The sequence below is a fragment of the Patagioenas fasciata genome, chromosome 9, assembly GCF_037038585.1.
Source record: "Patagioenas fasciata isolate bPatFas1 chromosome 9, bPatFas1.hap1, whole genome shotgun sequence".
Classification (NCBI taxonomy): domain Eukaryota; kingdom Metazoa; phylum Chordata; class Aves; order Columbiformes; family Columbidae; genus Patagioenas; species Patagioenas fasciata.
In genome coordinates, this window is record NC_092528.1 from 7,399,127 (window position 1) to 7,415,468 (window position 16,342).

General features: G+C 41.3%; 1 protein-coding gene across 1 annotated transcript in view; it reads right to left on the bottom strand.

Moving 5' to 3' along the window:
* The window catches only part of STAG1 (STAG1 cohesin complex component), a 177,794-nt gene that overhangs the window by 161,076 nt on the left and 376 nt on the right, over positions 1 to 16,342 (bottom strand). The gene's annotated exons all lie outside the window — the stretch shown is intronic.

Sequence of the window (16,342 nt, forward strand, 5' to 3'; positions counted from 1 at the left end):
TTTTAATATTATAGATGTGACAGGTTCTCCCATTTAATGTGGTTGAGCTCACCTCCCTGCTTCATTATACAGTTCATGTTCGATACAGTCCAAATTACTAGTGGCTCTTCTCATCATTAATTAGATATTTCAAGTCCAACACTACTCTAATCGATTCTCAGCCCCTGACTGGCAGGAAAGATAAGAGCAATCTCACCTCTTATTCTTTAACTCAGCCTGCTCTGTTCTGCTGTTATTACCATATTCTGCTGCCTCTGTCATACCTCGCCTTCTAAATAATGGTTTTCAATAAGGATATGCTGCTTTCATGTGCATGTGTAAAATCTGTACCAAAACACATTATTAATCTAACCCAAGCCTGTAGACACCTCCAAAGCAGAACACACGTGCCAGAATTGCCAACTGGTCTTCCCATACCTGGTTAGAAGAGGCAATAAGAGAGAAATATGTGCTTCAAAGGCAATTCTAAAGCAATTTCCATCACAGATTTTTACTTTATCAAAAGCGTTCATACATCTGCTCTTAATACTGACAATGAGAAAAAAATTGAATAGGTGACCTTTTTAAAGTAACTCCTTTAGGCTTACTGTTGTTGTCCAGGAACACTGGGAATTACTGGTGCGTTTCCTATGGAAGGTACCTGTCTAACCTGCAGGCTCAAACTTGGACTTCACTCTATGCTTATAGCAAGTGTTCAGAGTCTTAAAATAGACATGTTGGAAATCACATATCCTTCAGAAGTACAAAAACTGCCAAATACAGAGCTCCCAGAGAATTTACAGCTAATTCCCCATTTGATACATCTAGCAAAAACCTCCCTCTTGCTTGCATTTGAGCATTTTATGCCTGGGTTTTGTTTTTTTTTCCTCTTCTTTATATCTTTTCAGTAAAAAGAAAATGTTTTAAGTTAATTTCTAAAACTTTATGTTTGTGAAGGTACCATTAAGAAACAGAACTGTAAGGAGAACTTAACTTTGTAGACAGGAACATAGTGAGCACAACGATAATACAACATCTCCCTTAATCAGTGGTGTAACCGAACATCTGTATGTGACTGCATTTGTTCCATTAATACACCTAACTGCAGTTTCCTTATAGACTTTATGCTATGAGGTCATGACTTATCTAGCACACAGCACTGACATAAAATAGATTTAATCTTCCTTTCAGGGCTCCATTGAAGTCTTCTAGTTGTGTTTGATCACAGAAATACCCAGACTCCTTCATAGTAACACAATTTGTGCTATAAATCTAACTAGATAGTCAAGAAAAAGGTTCTGAGAAGATCACATGGAGTACGTAGGGTCATCACGTTCACTAGTTCACATTAAACCGATGCAATTATGTTGCCACTCTACTGTACTAAGACTGAAATCACTTATTTGCCTGCAGAAGGTAGGGCAGACCCCACCAAAGTATCCATTGATGAAAGATCACTGTTTTCAAAGGCTTGTTTCTGTCTGACACAACTTTCCTTTTTAAAGAAAAGCTTGTTTTAATGCCAACCTTCTGAATAAACAATCCTAGTGAAGCCCAACACTGAGCACTCCCAAAACCTGAACCTTCCTTTGCCATCAGAATTTAGGGAACCCTTCAACACTTCAGTGCCCATGTTTCATTCAGAAATTAACTGCAGTCAATACAGCCATCTTCCAGGTCCAGATATACCAGACGTTAAGACAGTGCAAAATGAGGCTATTATTAGTTTCAGCAAAATGTCCCTCAACTGAAGCTACGATGATCTCGCCAGCGTTCGAAGAGCAATGCTGAGAAAATTCTGTATTTTAAGCTAGAAAAAGTTTCATTAGTTCCTTACCAGTGGGTACAAAAGTCTCTTCCATGAGTTTTCAATTATTCCTCAGAGGGAGCACTGATTCATTAACATCAGTGAGCAGAACTGGAACGGTTAATGGTTCTGTAAGAGGAGTCTCCATGTTTTCTTTGAAGACAGAAGATATTCTTGAACATGAAAACAGAATTTGGCAGCTGCACTAGAATTCAAGGTTGTCATTTTGAGGAGCTCTTGACCTTACTCAAACACTGGGAGAACGATCTGGGATAACAAGGCATCAGATCAATTGCCAAAGGAGGTAAAAAGAAAACAGAATGAGGTTTTAATGCACTAGAAAAATGGGAACCTGAACACATTTTACAGTCTCATATCTAAAAGGAGGGGATTTGACGATTTTTTCTCTTTAAATGTGAACATTTAAAAAGGATGTTTATTATTGGCTGTTCTCTAATGTACAATTTTATTTCTAATCTGCTTGCAAATTCTGAGGCTGAAGAAGATTTGGATAAAATTAAGCTGCATTACAGAGAAATGGAAAACAATTGAGTATGGTAGTTCAATTTGACTTGCAAATATAAAATGGTTCCCTGAAATCAACAAACAATTGTCCTTACAAGCCCAAGGTAAGACTGAAAGGAACATTTAAATCCTGAGGTCTCTTTTCTGAGCAGAGCCCCTGGGTTACAGGGAAAAACAAATCCTCAAGGTCAAAAAGACAATTCCTAACCAGAGCGGATGATTTTAAGGACAAATCACTTTGCACCTAGCTAGTGAGATTCTTGTGACTAACACCAAGCCATCTTGTTCTTTGCTGTCAGATGCAAGAAATTCTGATTCAAGTTGTTATACCCCACATTTAGTCATTTAGCTTCCCCTCCCAACTGGCAGCTGTTCTGCTTTAGGCGAGTGTTTCTTTTTCTTAAATTTCTTACTTCAATTTCAGATAATAAGGAGCCACAAGTTTGTGACACAAAAGCACAAACTTGTTTTTGCTTTAAATCTGAACTGAATCTTACCAAGTCTATTAACTAAGAACTCTCACAGTTACTGTGGAAAACGTCTCTAGGCTACTACAGAGGGGCAAGTAAACAGTTTTGAAGCTTGAACAAGGGAAGGATTGTTCAAAATATCACAAAATCTAAACAGAAGAGAAACCAGCAGTGGAATCGTGCACTACATTCACGAAACGCGCAAAAGATGCCATAAGACTGAATTTTGATATAAACACAAAGTTCAAGCACCTTATACGATGCCAAACTCTCAAGAAATCAGAGCAGTTGACTTGTTTGTGGTTTTGTTTGTTTTGTGGTTTTGGTGGTGGTGGTTGGTTGTAGTTGGTTTGTTTGAGTGGGGTTTTTGGTGGGTTTTGTTTGTTTGGGTGGGGTTTTTGGGTGTTTTTTTTTTTGTTTGGTTTGGGGTTTTTTTTGCCTTGGATATTTAAGGGCTCTTAGAGAGGAAAGTAAGGGACTGATGATTAGCTTCTTCCCAGCCTATTAAAAAGGGCAATATATTGGTAAGATAAGTGATATAATTATGGAGGATATGATTCTCCCTGAGTGGTGCATTTGAAGAATAAAGCACTGATGGGGAATTGCAATGACAGGGGAGAAACCCATATTCTCAGAGAACTGGTCAGGTTGGTTGAGAAATCATTCCCTCCTGCACTATACGCTGTTACACCTGGTATAATGCTCAATTACAGCACAAAGCATCTTCTGGTAGGTTGAGAGCCACAGTAAGAAATGCGGTTGCCACAGAAGTATAGAATCAAAACACCAAGTACTTCTCCACCCCCAAACAAACCTCAGTATCACAATTATTATGCATTAGACCACAAACTACTCTCTAGCCTGCTGAGATACCTGTCTTCCAACATGCCTTTACTAACAACCACCAAACAGCACAGCAAAATACAGCCAACGCTGCTGGGGAACTGCAGCTTAGCAAAGAGAGGACACAGAGGAAAGGAAGGTCGTTCAATCATGGTCCTCTTAGTTTTTTCACTATGGAAAGACCTGTTCATCTGCTGACAAACCAACTGCTAATTAATTAAGTATAAACTTAGTGGCTACTGACCATTTGGCAAATGCACACAGAATTGTAACTGCTCAGTGAAACACACGATACCCCCTATTTTATTCTGCGAGCTGTACAGAGCACTTGTTGCCTACCAGGGGCACAGCCTGGAACAAGCCCCTTGTGCTCCAAGCAGGAGCCAAACTGCTCGGAGAAAAGGGTGGAGGGAACAGAGGCTCATCAGTCAAAAGCAGACGCTTGGGGTGACAGGAGGGCAGCAAAGGTGATAGCAGTGATTGTCACCTAAAAAAAAAAAGGTGGAAAAACACTAATTGAGAACAAAGATACACTGGAAAAAAGAAAAAGATTAGGCGTGTTTATCAATATAAAGCTACAAAATTCAGTAAAGCCTAGAAAACACAAGCTAGTTCCATTGCAACTCTACGCCTTCATCCTACCTCTAATCAATAGTCCCAAGAAAAATTAGCTTGTCAAACTAATGAATGAAATGCAAGTTTCAGATCGTCATGCACATAAAATAGTGCAGTAACAATTCAGATCAATGTCTGAACTTATTCACTGAAGATTATACAGTGATAGGAAATAAATACTGCTCTTTGAAGAAGCCAGGATCCGAACAGTTAATAAATAAATGCTGTTAATTAAGCAATAACTAGAAGATTGGTTTCAAAGCTCAAAACCTCACTACTTGGTACAAAATTATACCTACAGTCTCAAAGAAACACAAGTTCAAAATACCGTCTGTGCTAGAAGAGAGTTGTTTCTTCAACAAATTTTAGAGGAAGACTGTAAGAAACAGACTATGTTCACATTAAATGTATCCCTTTTTCACTTTTAACATTTTTAAAATTTTTGTTTCCCAGATTTTTTCTTTTCTCGTAAAACTCTTGTTTTACCATAAAAAAGCAAATCATCTTTCTGTGTTGTCAGAAGTACTCATGAAGATTTGTACCATTTTATCGTAAAAAAACCCAGCATTTGAAATCAAAGGATGTAGAGAAACCGCTGTTCCATGTACGCTTTCAGGAGCTTGACGCTGAACAAACAAGGCAGCCTCTTTCTTCACTTCATGAATATTGAAGACTGCAGCTAATCAAATGACAACACAGACAACTGCATCAGGCAAGGACATCAAAAAGGAAAGCCCTGATTCTCACAGACAAGAGCAAGTAGGAAAGCCACAGCTCCTGTTTGGTCAAATACCATCAGCCAAAAAAACAATGAAATGTTTATATTGTATATCTTGGTAGCCACACTGGGGAAGCTGCTTTTACCAAGGGGCAAATATCAATTTGTTCACCAGTGACAAATGTTTTTCATGCTGGTTCCCATCCTGCTTTTCATTCCTCCATTTGTGAGAATGATGAACTGAGCGACAGAAACCTACAGTGACTCCAGATACACAACCAAGAACAGGCCAATGCAGAACCTCAGACACTGGGATTGCTTGCAAAGCCTCACATGAACTACAGACAAAAGGATAACAGTGAGCAATGGAAAAGCTCTTCATAATAAATAAACAGAGCAATGCACTCAGCACTAGGAGATTTTCCAGCATTAAAGCAGGGTGCACAGTTTGGGGCTCCAGGCTTCCAGATAGGAACTGATGGGAGAAGGTCTACAAAGCAATGAGCTGGATCAGAAGACAAAAGATCTATGGGAAACAGTGGAAGAACTGGAATATAAAGACACAGTTTGTGTTAGAGAAGATATCAAGGGAAAAAATGATAGCTCAAATACATTCGGGTACATCAAAAATAGCTGGACATGACCAAATAGAAATCAAAGTTTACTGCAAATTGCCTTAGTTAAACAATAGGAAAAAAAAAAAATAGGCAGTAAGAAAATAAAGCTCTGGAATAAGCTGCTTAAGAAATGCAGTGGAATTCCCAGCAATTAAGAGATTAGACAAGCATCTGTCAAGAATATTGTAAATGATCTTCCCTCAAGACAGAGAAAGGGATTAACTCAAGGTTTCTCTTCATCCTTTTTTTGTTCAGTATTCTTCCAGGAACAAAGAAAGCCCAGGCAGAACCACAAAAGTAAAAGTAAATAAATAACCATTCTAGTACAAGCCCATTGTTACAGTAATTAAACACAAGACTGGACAGAGATCTCAGAATGCTACAACTTTAATATCGGATAGTGGCTGTAAAAACAACGTGAATTTGGATCCAGAGTTACATCACTAGGGATTCCAGCAATGCAAGGAAAAAAAAATATCAGTGAAAAAATTACAATAAAATAATTAGATGGAAACACGCTTTAATAGTCTCCCCAATACCAGTTATTTCCTTAAATAAAACTTTAACAGTAAAAATCTTCATAACGTATAGTCTCACAACACAGCATGTCCCAGTTAGAGGGTGAAGACATTGACATGATAAAGACTTTGCAATTTCTAAAACCAAACCACTGTTTCTAAAGAAAAATAATTATAGGGACAAAATAGTGTGTTTCTGCTGGAAAGCCAGGTGCTAGAAGACTGCAAAACAGGTATTACATGAAACTATTAACTACTCAAACGTTTTAGGTAGTGTTCTTCAAAAAACATAACTGCAAGGTTCAATCTGCATTGGTAATACAGGAAAATTCTTACAAGCTGAAGAGTAAGGAAAAAAAGATTGTAAGGAACAGAATATGAAGGGGGTAGGGTGGTCTCAATTTTTCTCATCAGGTATGATCAGTTTAATTAGAATCAAGGGGGAAAACAGTATTAGAGCCACAGGGTCCAACCAGTGACAGCACTGATACCCACACAACAAATAAAGCCACCAAACAGTTCCCCAGCGTAACCTCCCACTTGAGTATCGTAGCAAAACCGAGAAGTTCTATATATGGGCACTTCTGCTTCCCTTTACAACGCGCTTTAAGACACTAACATTTCTGATCTCAACATCATCAGTTAGCTTTGGCAAGGCTAAAAGCAGTTCACATTGTTCTTCTACTTCATACTCCACTATGACATTTTAAACTGCTCAAGCACAAAACTTCAAGATTTCAGCTCATGCATCCAACAGCAATTCAGTATCCACAACGTTCACTCCTGAACAAAGTCAGGGAAAACATTCTTCGTTATTGGCACTCTCAGTAACTTGCATGCTTTGGAGAAAATACAAATAAAGCACAAAAGGACTGGTAAGGTCTGCCTTTCAGAAACTGAATGACTACGAAGAATATGAAGCCCAGTTTTCAAACCCTGGAAGTTATGCTTAAGATATGGCGAATGGCTTGTGTTTACACAGGATACAGTGTAGGTTACTCTCATTGTGGCACATGCAATCTGTTCCTTATGCAAAATCTGCACAATAACGAAATCTGCTAAGTGCAGATCTGCTTCAAAAAACACAGCTTGTAGTCCCTACTGAGATACCATTTACTGTTTTGCAGACACGAACTGGTCAAGCTACATGGATTTTTTAGGTTTTTTTGAAGTAACAACTTAGAGCTCTCAAACTAAAACCACAGAATAGATCAACTAGAGGTCTCTAACCTAAAGCAGGAAAACTCAGCAGCAGTTTCCCACTGAAGTCCTTGGAAAAAAATGCATATTTACCACAGCCCAAAAAAATTCTTTAGTTTCATGTTCAAGAATTAACTTGAATAATTTTTGTTGGCACACACAAAAAAATAATCAATCTGCAGGTAAAAACCCAATGTGGGAATTCCCAGTCTGAATGCTTTGTTTGTCAGAGGCATATATTATTTGAAACAAGACTTTAATAACTGCCTAACCATACCCATGTCAACCACAGGCATGCTCATCTGAGCCATCTCTAACAATATAATAAACAAAGTTCCCCTTTAGGATTAAAAAAATTCCCAGCAACCAAATCCTTAACTGCCTGAACTTACAGCTAAGAAAAAAAAATCCAAACAAAGCTGTTCTGTGTTTTAAAGTGTTGGTCCTTTTTGCCATTAAGAAGGAAAGACGACATTCAGATCATTTCTAACCTTCTACTAACATGTTGTTCCCTTTCTTCACCACAGCTTTTTGTCTTCTCAACTTAAGCCTCAGTTTCAGGGAACTCTGCCAGTAACGTCAGACACAGGAGCTCACAGGAAGAACAGAATGGTTCTTAAACTAACCTGGGAGACAAATCCTTCTTTTGAGTCATCTCTGAAAGACTCTGACACACAAAGTGTATTAGCAATAGTTTGACCAGAGACTTAAAAGGCTAGGGTTTTTTTATTTTTTTTTTTTTTAATAAAACACACTAATTCAAAGCAAAGCAGCAATGGGAACAGTATTGTTTGCTCCACCGCCACCTCATTTGGTCCAAAGGGAACCCACCAAGCAAATATTTCTTCTAGTGAGCTGCAAGCCAATGTTTTTGTACATACTCATGTTGTTCAATTATGTGTTTGTCCCATCATAGCTTAATTCCATAAGCTTTCCCCTGGGTCATGCTGGCCCCTCCCAGTACTAGTGAACCTGCACATGCAGGATTAAAATGGTATAAATAAATCTAATGGCACGTAAACATTTCACAGTGGCACTACTTGCTATTTACTAGTGTTGTAGGTGAAGAGATCAGAATTGGAGAGCTACAAATCAGCACCGATTGTCCCACATGCTGAATGCTTTTTGTGATTACTGTCACAGAAAGTCATTATCTTTTGACACAAGCTTGAATGCAAACACAACTTACAAAGGAGCAACATGTTGTCATTGGGACGGGGCAGATACAATGGTCAAACTCTAGATGTGGGTGTTGTCAAAGCAGGACTGCAGGTCAGGGAAGTTGTTTGACAACAAAGGAGCTGACTGCCAAAAATTTATGGGCAAGTAAGATGTGAAAGGGTAATTCTTAACTGTGTATTTCACAATAAAATGAACTACATGAGTGACATACCCTAGCAATACTTCAGAATTTACTAGAGAAAATACCGGTGGTATATTCTGGCATTAGAGGGAGAGAGATCCAAGTTCTGCATAAATGCTATGGTGAATGACACTGGTAAACTGTCGACGACTCTCTTCCAAAAGGCCTGGTGCTGCTCACAGTCCTGGCAGAGCCCCCTACGAAAATATTCTCACTGTTTTGAAAAGGATACATTTTGAAGTTTTAGCAGTTGTGTAACAATGCATTTGCCTAGGAAAACAAAATGCCTAAGAAATAATGGCAGCTACAACTCACAAATCTTCCCCCTGCTCCCCACAAGACACATTGCTTCCTTTGATTCTAATTCCTCACCAACAACATTGTCCCTCTCAACTTTCCAATTTGATTGAAATCAACAAACAGTAATGAGAAAGCAGAAAAGTAAGGTATACCAATGGAAAACGTTGGTTTTACCAGCTTTAATGGCTATGACATGAACAAACATTTCAATTAAAGACAAGGAAGTCAATTCAATAGCCACCTCAGGCAACAGGACATTACACTGGACAACCAGGCACCAGCGCTGTCACTCTACAAGGCTGGTGCTCTATAGTTACACATAGCAACAGACACAGAAGTGTGTGAAAACTTCCTTTTGCAGAGCAAAAGACAAACAGCTTCTCTGGTTTGTTTTGGGGAGAAAACTAAGCATAACAGAAAGAGACTGAAACAACATGTTTAAGAAAAATCTGAAATACGCATTTAAGAAAAATGCCAGAAGTGGGGCATTTCACTTCATTCCTTCTCTGACAGTGCCAGTATCATAGGTTATACCTGAAATTTGACTAACTCTATTGCCTGCGTTCTCCCACTCACAACAGTGAAGAGTGGATTGTTCCATTCCATCCATTACACTCCAACTTTGGGGAACCGCAAGTTCTCACTGCCATCCCACCTACTGTCCTCTCTTCCATCTCAGCAAATGGACACCACTGCCATCATTCAGCTTGGCCATTTTAAATGAAATAGTACAATTTTCCACATCTCCTCCTCTTCAGGAACGCATCCAGCATCTTGTACAATAACATAATAATTAGTATTCAAAAATTCCCTACATCATTTTGAAACATGAATTAAATTTCAGCTCCATCTCATCACTGTTCCAAGTGGAGATTACAGAAACAAGACATATTAAAGAGAAAAAACTGCCCATTTTGCTGGAGAAGGCAAGAGAAATGCGCAAGTCACAGAAATTATGCCATTTCTTCTGACCCACTATACCAGCCCTTTTTAAAGGGATGAGAAAGGACACGTTATAGGCAACTTTTATTTGCTTTATACAAATACAAGTTAAAAAAAATCAGCTAGCGCTGAAACAGAAGAAGCCTCAAAGAGCTGAAGAAAAACACTGGAACTCTGGAATAAAAAGATGATGAGGAATAAACAAACCACGATCTGTAACTAAAAGGGTAGAATACCCAAAAGGTCATGATCTTTCAGAAAAGTCCTTCAAAAGGCTTGGTAGCTATTCCGTACCATTTTAATTCTCCATCTTTACTCACAATTTCATTCTCAGAGCAAAACGCAAATGTTACAGACCCCAGTTTGGAAGCACTCAAAGGCAGGCGAATCCTGAAACATCAGCTCTGTAAGTTAAGGACGATCTCTATCATGGTGACGTGCACTCCCTCTACTATATTATTTGTTTTACAGTATCACTGCAACCATACTGTTTTGGTTTTTTCAGAGCTCAGTATCCAACAGAAACAGATCAGCATGGCTGTATTTTGTGTGCTTATCCTTCTCTCTCTCTGCCCTTCTCTTCAATTCCTGCTACCAATAACTGTCAGACTCTGGACCAATTTCCACTGAACTCTGGAAAACAAGGATCCCAAAATATCTAAGTTTCTCTACATTCTTTAAAATATTCATTTCTTAGAAGAGAGATTCTTAATTCCTCTCCCCCAAGCAGTGTCCTATTAAAGTAAGGCTACAGGAAAAACAAAATTATTACACAACAAAGCAGCCACGTAAGAAGTGAATCAAAAGAAAACGGCCTTCAAAAAAAATCTACTGCTTGAAGCAGTGCTTCCTCTTAGCGAAACTTATAATTGTGTTTTCTCTCTCAGCTAACACTTTGTGATGCCACAGTCTAGTGAGTCTAACTTAGAAATTATTTGACAAGACAGACCAGTAGACAGCTAAACCGATGACAACATCTAGACAGGGAAATCAACCCAAATTTTGTACAGGAAAGTCAAGTTCCACAAACCTAAAGGAGTTCTCCAGAACATCTTTCACCCACACACCAATGGACTCTACTTGATAAAGCCTGCTTTAATTTCCAAGAGACATTTAACACGATTCTTCACAAAAGGCTCTTACAGAAATTAAGCTGCCATGGCAATAAAAGGCCTTGCATGGATAGGTTATCTGGTTAAAAGAAAGGAAACAAAAAGCAAAACAAATGGTCATTTCTGACAATAGAGTAAGGAAGTCCCACAAGAATATGAGCCAGAGCCCAAAATATCTGAAACATTCTTGCATCTGGCAGAGGAGGTGAACGCTGACAATTTGCTGAGGACACCAAGTTATTCATGGTAAGGCAGATAGGACCAGCCGCAGAGAATGGAAGAACAAACAGAGGCTACAGAGAGCAGAGTTGGCATGGGGAGCGGTGAAAGGTGAGAGAGTTACCCACAGGAACACCAACTTCATACCCAGCGATGGGCTCCAAGCTGAACATTGCCACTCAGGGCGAGCACACGCAGCTGAGCGACTCTGAACCTCCCACCTGAAGGAAGGGTCACGAGTTCCAGGACCATTTCTCCCTAAAACATTCCTGGCGCTGTCCTTGCATCACCCCTAGCAACACCTTACTCTGATGGCCTGACTCAATTCATTCTCGGGGAGAAAAACACCCCTCCCAGGCAGGTGGGTTTTGCCAGGTGGGGAATTCATCACTCAGGGAAAAGTCACAGCAGCCGCAGCAGCGCACAAAGGAACAGGGCAGCTGTGGAGAAGGAGACTCCACTCTCAGGTCAGCTCAGCCATCTTGTGCAAAGCCTCTGGCAGGAACAAGCTCCTGTGGTCCTAGTGCACACATCTAAGAAAATAACAATGCAAAACTGGCATATTTATCACTCACTTATGGTGGAATTCGCTATCCCTCCACAAATGAAGTTTTATTTTCCACATATAAACACTAACACATTGGTAACTTCCTGGTCCTTGGGGATTCTAACTCTAAAAAGGAGAAAGCCTCACGTGGGGGAGAACAGATTCTCAGCTTGTCCTTTGATTTTTGTTTCAAAAACCACCACCACATGCTATCCTTTAGTATACAAAAAAAAAACATCCAAGATGAATTGTTTTGATTTTATTTTATTGTAGACAAATATTTGACATTTAGAAACATTTCTGACACACAAGTCTATTCCCATATATCTCTACAAAGAAACATCTTTTTCTTAGGAGCTGAACAATCTGTCAACACTGTTTTCACTCAGCTAACCTCCCAATATAAGACAAGTCTGCTATATGGAGAGTTACAGAATATAGACTCATTAGACCTATTTATAGAATAAACAGCAAGTATTCTGGTGAACTGCACAGCAAGGGACACGGCTGAATGTTGCCTCATTCTGCTTTCTAGGAAAACATTACTTTTGGGAACCACCTGAAACAACTTGCCTTTCAGCTGAAGGAGGACAGGCTCAAGAATTCAACCTCTGGCTCTTAATTCTGCAATAAGTGATTAATAACTGTGTGACTGGAGCTCAGAATACACTCCCACGTCAAGCTCTTGTGTCTAATAATGCTGGCAACTGTAGCTGAGAGGCCTGTCCCACCAAATGACGTCATGCCAGCAATGCCTTTTGCATATCAAAAGGCTGAGTCTACAGATCCACCCTGGGCAGGACCAGCATCATCATCGTGGAATCATCAGCATTTGGCCATATAGAAGTTGAGTACTTGAACACTTGAGGGAGGGCAAAAGCTTACATTTGGACCAGTTGTACCAAATATCACATTACCCGTACTTATAAATGGGCATTTTCTTCCAAAATAAGGTGGCTTTGAGATTGCAAAATTTGAAAGCAGGGTTACCAGATTTATCATGTTTATATGGAACCTACACATGGTACAGTCTGGGCTCAGTAAAGATGCCCTGAAGAATCTATCATCCAATGCATCCTGCTTTGTCAAGCATACTTCTATTATTAAAAAGCATATTCTGAAATACTAAAATGCCTGCAGAGATGCAAATGAGGAAACGTGGCAAAACTATCAAAACCAGGAGCGTAGTTCCTTCCAACATCAGCAAAAAGACCCAAGTTACTGGGCATTCCCTCACCGATGATACACACAAATTGTCAAGCGGTGAAACCATCACCTGCATTCAGATATTCAACAGGACATGTCAGAAACTAGCAAGTAGCTACAAAATCAGAACTAGGGAGAAGATTCCCTCTGCAGCTCCTTCAGCTACCTGAACATGATGACTACGTTAAAAAAATAAATTAAAAAAAATAGTGTGCACCTTCCCAAAACAACACTTGGTTTTGAAAGTGTATTTTCAGAGTGAAAAGTTACAACAGGAGGTCATAATGTTCTCTCAACTTCTTATTTTCCAGAGGAATAAAGAAATAAATCTTTGTATTCTGATCACATATTCAACACCTAAATCAACAAGGTGAAATCAGTTTGGAAAATAAAAATATTGCTAACAATAAAGCATATTTCTAGATGTCCTGGATAGAAACAACAAAACAGTTATCTGCCAGTGAACTCAAACTTGGTAGGATATATATTTCTCTTCCAAGAATGAAAACCAACTCTACTCCCTTCTATTTTTAGCTAAATGAGCAAACACAGTGGCACTGCAAGCAAGAGGAGATGGTAATTCGCAATGGGCAAGTTTCAGAGCTCCACATGGTAAACTGGAGTGACCACAAGCAAAATGCAAAAACTTCAAAAAAGCGTGAAGCATCTTACAGATTTTTTTTGTTGACATTTCAAATCTCAAAGCCAGTACATCAGATTTAGGCAAGGCACATCCTCATCTTGGTGCCAGACTTCAGTATCACCTTCTGGTTTTGACACCAGCAGCCAGAGCCTCACCCAAACACTCGGGCACTTGGAAGTCCAGAATGCTGCTTTCAGTACCTCTTGTGTTAACTACAGAACAAGCACTTTGACATTTTCAGCAGGGTGTTTGAGTCTTTCGTGCATGATACCAGGAAATAATTAACAAATGTTATGATAAAGGTATTTTCTTATCACAATAAATGACTTTTCTTAGAAAGTCATTACAATTAAGCATTTCTTTCAACCTGTGCCCTTACACTTCCAAAGGCTCACAGGCCACTAAAACGATATTTAAAATGCCAATGGTTAGCCACAATGTATCAGGGCAGATCTCTGCAATGAAGGCAAAAGAAAGGAGAGAATCCAAAGTCACCAGAGCAACCTTGAGGTACATATTCTTCTCCAGGAAAAGGTTCTTTCAATTAAAAATATTTACTTGTTGAGGTTTTGAACATCCCAAGTAACTCATTCTGTCAATGCATGGAAATCTTCAATGTTCATAAGTCTCACCTATCAAAAGGTGTGCTGCAGTTTCAGTAGATGTCACATAAAATCTGCACAATACAAAGGGCAGGCTGTGGACAGAGACAGTAGCTGAAAAGCTTGGAGACCCCGGTCACAAAGCTCTAAGATGAGGGTTCCAGCTGCCCTCACAACTGTCCACAGCATATTGTGTCTGGACACTTGGCCATAAACGATGTCTCCCATAGTGAATTTATCAACTTCAGCATGTTTATAAAATGTTCAGAACCATCAGAGACCATGAAGCTGCCACATGCTCCAGTCCTTAATCGCAGGGTTTGTAGAAGGGCTGCTTTGAACCTCCACAGCCAGCACTAACTGCTCACTGGAGAAAAATACCTTTTCCCACCACTCCCTTCAGCTGCTGTAATACCACAAGCATGTCTGTCAGCAGTAGAAACCAAGAATTTCAACCAAACACTCTTGTGTTGAGCAGCCAGCAAAGATTACATCCTATCAGATTAATCATAACCCTGGAGTTAGCCTCCTGCTCACCAGGAAATCCTGCTGCCATTTCAAAAACCTCGGCACTCATGACATGTGCCTGCTCAGGCTATCCACCAAAAATTCATCACAGCTGAGTCAGAAAGAAAGAAAGAATAAACTGGCCTCTAGTTCCACAATCTAAGAACTCCTTTCCATAGCCAGGACACCTTTCAACAGACAACGTACGTGCTGCCTTGTGGTCCAGTGTTTTTTTCACAGGTTAGGGGATTGTAGCGTAGAAATGCTCTTTGAATGACCTCGCTATCTACAGATGAACAAAAAAATCTCACTAGACAAGGCTAAAGTGCTTTGGATCCAGAAATCTGGACTAATTCTTCTTCCGTAACACCCCTATCGCTAGTGCAATAACATGGAAAAGTTAAGCAAGTCTTCAGATGTCTGAATCCAGACATTAATGTCACCCATCACACCAAACATGAAACAATTTCAGAGTTGCAACAGTGGTGCAATCTGGAGAAGGCTTTTCATCCCTCAGTAACTTAATAAACACTATGGCTAGACTAACTCTGTAGAGCTACAAGTACCACAAAATCATAGGGAACGTGACTGAGATCACCCATACTTACACAGTAGCCCAATTCAGCATAATTAAACTCACGCTGTCTTACCAGAAACTAAGTTTTTTGACACTGATACTTGGCAGTCACATCCCTTTAAGTTGTTCTAGGGATACTATCTTTTTTCTCCTAGCCACCGCTCACACCCCAGGAACACACAAAAAGCACAGTTTGGTGTCCCAGTGCGGGCCAGTCACCAGCACCCATCACTGAATTCTTCCTGCTAGGCAAAACCCTTGTTATTTTTGCTGCTTAACAACACAGGACCCCAGCTTAGTGTTTCTGCATCTTCCCACCCCCAGCACCGGTCAGAGGCCATCGCCTACACCTGGCTTCTCCCCGGGGCCACGGTTCCCAGCTCCAGTACCACCAGCCAGTCCAAACTAGCCCCCCGGGCTCATCCCGCTGCTTCTCCCGCCCCAAGGGGCAGGGAAACACCCCCGGGCTGCCTCCCCGCGCCGGGCCAGGCCGGCCGCCCACCCCCCGCTATCCCCGGTGTCACCGCACTCCGGGATACGCAACGGGAACAGCGGGCCAGGGGGTCCCCAGCTCCAGGGTTCCAGCCCCACGCTCCCGCCGGTTCGTGCCCCTCCAGTCCCCGCTGGACGCCAGCCAGACCCCGGCTGCGCTCGGGCGGCCCGGGCTCGGCCCAGCCCCAGGTGGCGGCTCGGGCCGGGTCGGGCCGAACCGGACAGCCCACCAGCTCCCGCAACTTTCCCTCCCCGCGGCCGCGGCACCAACTCCGCCGCCGCCTCCCGGGCCGGCCGGGGGCCGCCGCCACCGTGCCCCGCGCGGCGGAAGCGCCACCCCCGCTCCGCCCGCGCATCCCCCGCCACCGCCCGGGCCGCCCCCGCGGCCCAGCGGGAGCGCCGCCGCCGCCGCCCGGAGTGGGGCGCAGGCCCGGCAGAGGGAGAGGCCGCCGAGCTCGGCCCGACGCCCCCGGCAGCCCCGGCGGGGACAATGAGATGGCGGCGAAGAGCGCCGCGCCCGGGGGACCCGTTGCTCCGGCA